We start from the raw sequence: 5,761 nt of genomic DNA on the forward strand, positions 1-5,761 counted from the left end.
CAGGCTCAGAGTGGGTTTCTAACTCACTTCTCCCATGACTAGTTATGGGGAAAGTTCCCTTCAAAAATGATACCTATCTGTTAATGAAACATTCTCCAGCCCTTTCCAGAGTTTTCCCTAGACAATTAATCTTCCAGTTCATGTTCATAAGCTATTGATCAGATGTTGTCAATGGTAATGAAATCCACATTATTAAAATATAAAGCTTTTAAAACTACATCTGTAGAAAGAAAGGACCAAGACAATGAAAGACACGTTTGTTTACTTTAGTAAACATAGTAACACTATGCTATTTAGTCAACTCTCCAATTAAACCATGATTTCTATTATTCATAACTATGACATTTGATCAAAGTAAGGTACTAGAAAGACCAAATGTGGCTTATGTCTCCATGCTTTTTTCCCTGGCAGTTAAGCCAAACACAAATTTCATTATCTGGTATCTAGTCACAATAATGAGCCAGATTGTTCCAAAATCTCAAGATATCACAGCCAAGGATTTTTGAGAGGGGTTGTGGGTGAATCTGAAGAAACAGAAAACAGTAGTAATGGCAATGGTTTTGGGGAATAGTTTATCAAGTGGAGGAAAAAAGAAAAGATTGTGAGTAGGGATTTTTCAAAGCAGTAATAGAATTCTGTAATCTCTCCTCTTAGGAGCTTGTCACTCAAATTTACTAAGTTCCAGGATACCTTCAGGATAACATGGTGTCATAGCGGGTTTTCCAGCTCTCCATAAAGAATATTCGGTAGCAGACTTCATCACTTTTTCTGTTTAGAAAAGCAACAACAATCATTGCTTACGGGTTACCATCTGAAATCATTCTCCTTCCAGGGCATGAAAAAAATACCTAAAATATCCCTTATATGGAAATCTCATTTGATGATGAGGGGGAAAGCTATAGGTCTGTACATACCCCAGGAATGTCCTAGTAAAGTCATCAGAGAGGAATATAAGGCCCAGATAAAGTCAACATATTTAACCATATATTTACATCTATAATCAAGACCATCAAGAGACAAATGGAATCATGCAGTACATTTACATACGTCTTCTAATCCCAGCAACAGTCACATGAAATGGATAGTGTTAACCACATTTTATTGGAAAAGAATAAAAAACTACCAAGAGTGATATTTAAAATCTTAAAAACCTCAGTCATTGTCTATCCTGTGTACATATTATTTTGTGCTGCAATCGCAAGTGAGAATTTTTTTTTTTTTTTATGATAGTCACAGAGAGAGAGAGAGAGGCAGAGACACAGGCAGAGGGAGAAGCAGGCTCCATGCACCAGGAGCCTGATGTGGGATTCGATCCCAGGTCTCAAGGATCGCGCCCTGGGCCAAAGGCAGGCGCCAAACCGCTGCGCCACCCAGGGATCCCTGACATACTTAAGAACGCAACTGAGAATTTTGAAATGAAAAACTATCACATGAAATCACTGAGTAGGAGAACAACATTGGATGCACATAAATGAACATAAGCTTTTTCTAGACCGCTAATTCTCAAACCCTTTGGTCTCAGGATCCCTTTATTCTCTTAAAAATTATTAAAGACTCCCAAAAGCTTTTGTTTATATAGGTTCTATCCTTGGATATTTGCCATAGTAGAATTTAAAACCATGGATGTATTTTAAATATCTCCCAATTAATTAATTTTAAATAATAATAAGCCTATTATGTTAACATAAATAACACATTTTGTGGAAAATATATTTTTTCCAAAAAAAAAATAATAAGAGAAAATTCTCCGTATTACACATTTACAAATTGCTTTACTATCTGGCATGTAAAACATCTGGATTATCATATATATTTTTAGATTCAGTCTGTTGTGATATGTTGTTTTTGTTGATAGAAATAAAGAAAATGTACCCTTGTAATGATTCATAGTTGGGAATGAGAGAAATATTTTAATACTCTTCTCATATAATGTGTGTTCTTTGATACTAAGCCAAAACTTGACACGTAGTGTTTTTTTAAGGTTGTTTACAATGCAGATTTTGAAACCATATCAATAAGCTTTTCACAATGAGTACATTAAAATCCATTAGTCTGTCTTGCACTTTGAAGGATCATCACCCATACATGATATCATAACATCCTTCATCGATCATTTTAGAAAACACTAATTCACTGAATTGTGCAAATCTTCCAAATGTTCATACATTTCATTATACAATATCAAAAAATTGCATTCATTTAGTTCATCAAAACTCTCATTAGAAAGGTCTTTAAGTTTTTGGAAACTGACAAGCTCATGTATTGGATACAATTTTCCCCAAATTCCCATTTCCTCTTAAAATCTCAAATTTCATTTTAGCAACCAATACTATCAGTTATTTTCCTTGAAGTGACAGGATCACTTGTTTCAATCTTCTAGAAAATGTCTGCCAAATATCCAATCCTAAACCACTAGTTTATCTGTTATTCTGTCAAGTAAAAATGGTGTCCCATAGAAAACAGTCAGCTAATTCAGCTCTCAGTTCAGTCACATAAGTGCTGTCAACAACCATCATATTTCAATATGCAACAAAAGTGCTTTATGTATACTTCCCATATCATCATCACACAAATATTAAAATGATTCAAGGATTGAGATTTAATAGTAGTAGAATTAATAATTTGTACTGCCTTATCAAAGACATTTTAAATTGAAACTGGCATTATTTTTTTTTTAATTTTTATTTATGATAGTCACACAGAGAGAGAGAGAGAGAGGCAGAGACATAGGCAGAGGGAGAAGCAGGCTCCATGCACCGGGAGCCCGATGTGGGACTCGATCCCAGGACTCCAGGATCGCGCCCTGGGCCAAAGGCAGGCGCTAAACCGCTGCGCCACCCAGGGATCCTGAAACTGGCATTATTTTTAAATTTTTATTTATTTATTTTGGGGAGGGCACGTGCACAGGAGTGAGGAGGAGCAGAAGAAGAGGGACAAGCAGACTCCCCGCTGAGCAGGATGCCTGATGTGGGGCTTGATCCCAGAACCCTGGGATGGTGACCTGAGCCAAAGTCAAGCATCTGCTTAACTGACTGAGCCACCCAGGTTCCCAGAAGCTGGCATTATTTTTTAAAGTGGGAATATTTGTGGATGAAAATGTTAATGACTGCCACTGAGTTATGGTTGATGCTACTGCCTTAATTCATGTTAAGGTTCCAGGACTTTTATCTCTGATTGATTCTACACTACGTGGAGTGTCACTTCCGTAAAAAGAGCAAATGATACCTTAGTCTTAGTCTGAAAATAATTTTTACCTAGCGAATTCCTAAAAGGATCCCAAGGTCCAAAGGCCACACATTGAGAAGTACCACCCTACAAAAAAAAGATAGCTAACATGAAACTAGAAGGGGAGTGAGAAGGAATGGAGAGAGAGAGAAATCTGATACTTGGTTAATTCGTCTCTAGAAGTCACTGTCATTTTTCACCTAAATGTAGTCATGGTAGAACTAAAATAAATACATCTCAACACATTTTTTAAAAAGATTTTATCTATTTATTTATGAGAGACACAGAAAGAGAGAGAGAGGCAGAGACAGCCAGAGGGAGAAGCAGGCCCCCTGCAAGGAGCCCTGTGTGGGACTCGATCCTTCACCCCAGGATCACAACCTGGGCCGAAGACGGACGCTCAACCACTGAGCCACCCAGATGTCTCTCAACACATTTTTAACAAGGTGTTAAATTGATTCTAACAATCACTAGCTTTGACCAATGGTTATGAGGTCAGTAATATATGGACTGACATCAATTACTGAGATTTCTCCCTGTCTCTCAAAATCAAATTTCTATAGTTTTTTTTTAAAAAGCTGTTTTAGTTGAAAGAATGGTTTTTACATTAGATGATTAGTCTGTTAGTAGCGTTGGGTTTTATTTAAATTTTAAAAAGTGCATTGCCCTGCAGTGTGGTTACTTCATGATGATTTGTGATATGGTATTGAGAATTACCAGTAACTTTATTTCACTCTATCAGTGAAATGGAAAACAAAAATTGAGCAGCACAAAGTGATATATAGAAATTGTATTCAGTCCTTCCCCTCCTCAAACCCCTTCAGGAACTTTGTGTTGCTCTTGGCATAAAATTCAAATGCCTTAGTCCTGCACTGTGTGTGCTCTAGCTTTCTCCTTGCTCTTTCCCCACTCGAGGCATTCATCTCCTGAAAGCCTTTACTGTAACAAAAGAACAAATTGAAAAAAAAAAAAGAACGAATTGTCAGACCGAATTTTTTTTTAAAAATTCTAGAAAGATAAGTGATAGATTTTATTTATATATCATACATGTTATATTTGGAGAAAAAGAATCTAAATCTTATAAATCTTTTCCTTTTCTTAAAAAAAAGTAACATATTTACATTATTTTAAAAAAAGCAAACCAATATTAAAAGGCTTACTCCCACTGTGTCTGCTCTTACCCAGAAAGGTAACCATTTATATTAATTTCTTACTTGTCCTTCCAATATCTCATTAGGCAAATGCAAGGAAATGCCCCCCAAATCTTATTTTTCCCTCTTTTTCTTTACAAAAAATGTAAATATATTGTATGAACCCTTTTTAATACTGCTTTCTTTTCACCCAATGACATATTCTGGAGATCTCACCTTATCATTTCTTAGAGATTTCCCTCATCCTTCATCATTAGCTGTATGGTATGCTAGAGTGCCATGCTATGTTACCTTCCATGCTATAGTGTCTTCCATATATAACACCCTATTGCTTCCAGTCTTCTACTACCCCATGCCAGTGGCCATTCCTTCCCTCATTTCTATTAAGGTTAGCTATTTCCAGTTAATTTTTACCCTGTAGGGATCAGACATGCTAATGTTTGTAGAGACCCCTGGCTTATAAAATTCCAAATAAACTAGCTCTCACCTTCTGTCTCATGATGTTGTAGCCACTCAGGGCTAAGAAGGACCTGCCAAGGCATTAGTCCAGTGTTTCTTTTTTTCCAATTATTTTATTATGATAAAATGCTTATTATATAAAATTTACCATCTTAACATTTTTAAGCATACAGTTCAGTGGCATTAAGTACATTTATACTGCTGTGCAACTATCACCACCATCTATATCCATAACTCTTTTCATCTTATAAAACTGAAACTTCATACCCATTAAATAGTAACTCCCCTTTCTTCCTTCTCCCCAGCCCCTGACAACCACCATTCTATTTTTTGTCTCTATAATTTTGACTAGTCTAGTAACAAGAGGCAAAGGCCACTAGATAATAATAATGGGGACAATTCAACAAGAAGATATAACAATTGTAAATATTTATGCACCCAACATGGGAGCACCCAAATATATAAAACAGTTAATAACAAACACAAAGGAATTAATTGATAGTAATACAATAACAGTAGGGGACTTTAACAGTCCACATATCAATAGATAGATCATCCAAACAGAAAATCACAAGGAAACAGTGGCTTTGAATGACATGCTGGACCAGATGGGTTTAAAAGACATATTTTGAACATTCCATCCTAAAGCAGCAGAATGCACATTCTACACATTCTTTTCAAGTGCACACAGAACATTTTGCCCAACAGATCACATATTAGGCTACAAAACAAGCCTCAACAAATTTAAAAAAATCGAAGTCATATCATGCACCTTTTCTGACCACAACATTAAAAAACTAGAAATCAACCACAAGAAAAAAATCTAGAAAGAGCACAAATACATAGAGGTTAAATAATATGCTATTAAACAACGAATGAGTCAACTAAAATGTCAAAAATTACATGAAACCACAATAGTCCAAAAA

This window comes from Vulpes vulpes, chromosome 6 (assembly GCF_048418805.1).
Source record: "Vulpes vulpes isolate BD-2025 chromosome 6, VulVul3, whole genome shotgun sequence".
Taxonomy (NCBI): Eukaryota; Metazoa; Chordata; class Mammalia; order Carnivora; family Canidae; genus Vulpes; species Vulpes vulpes.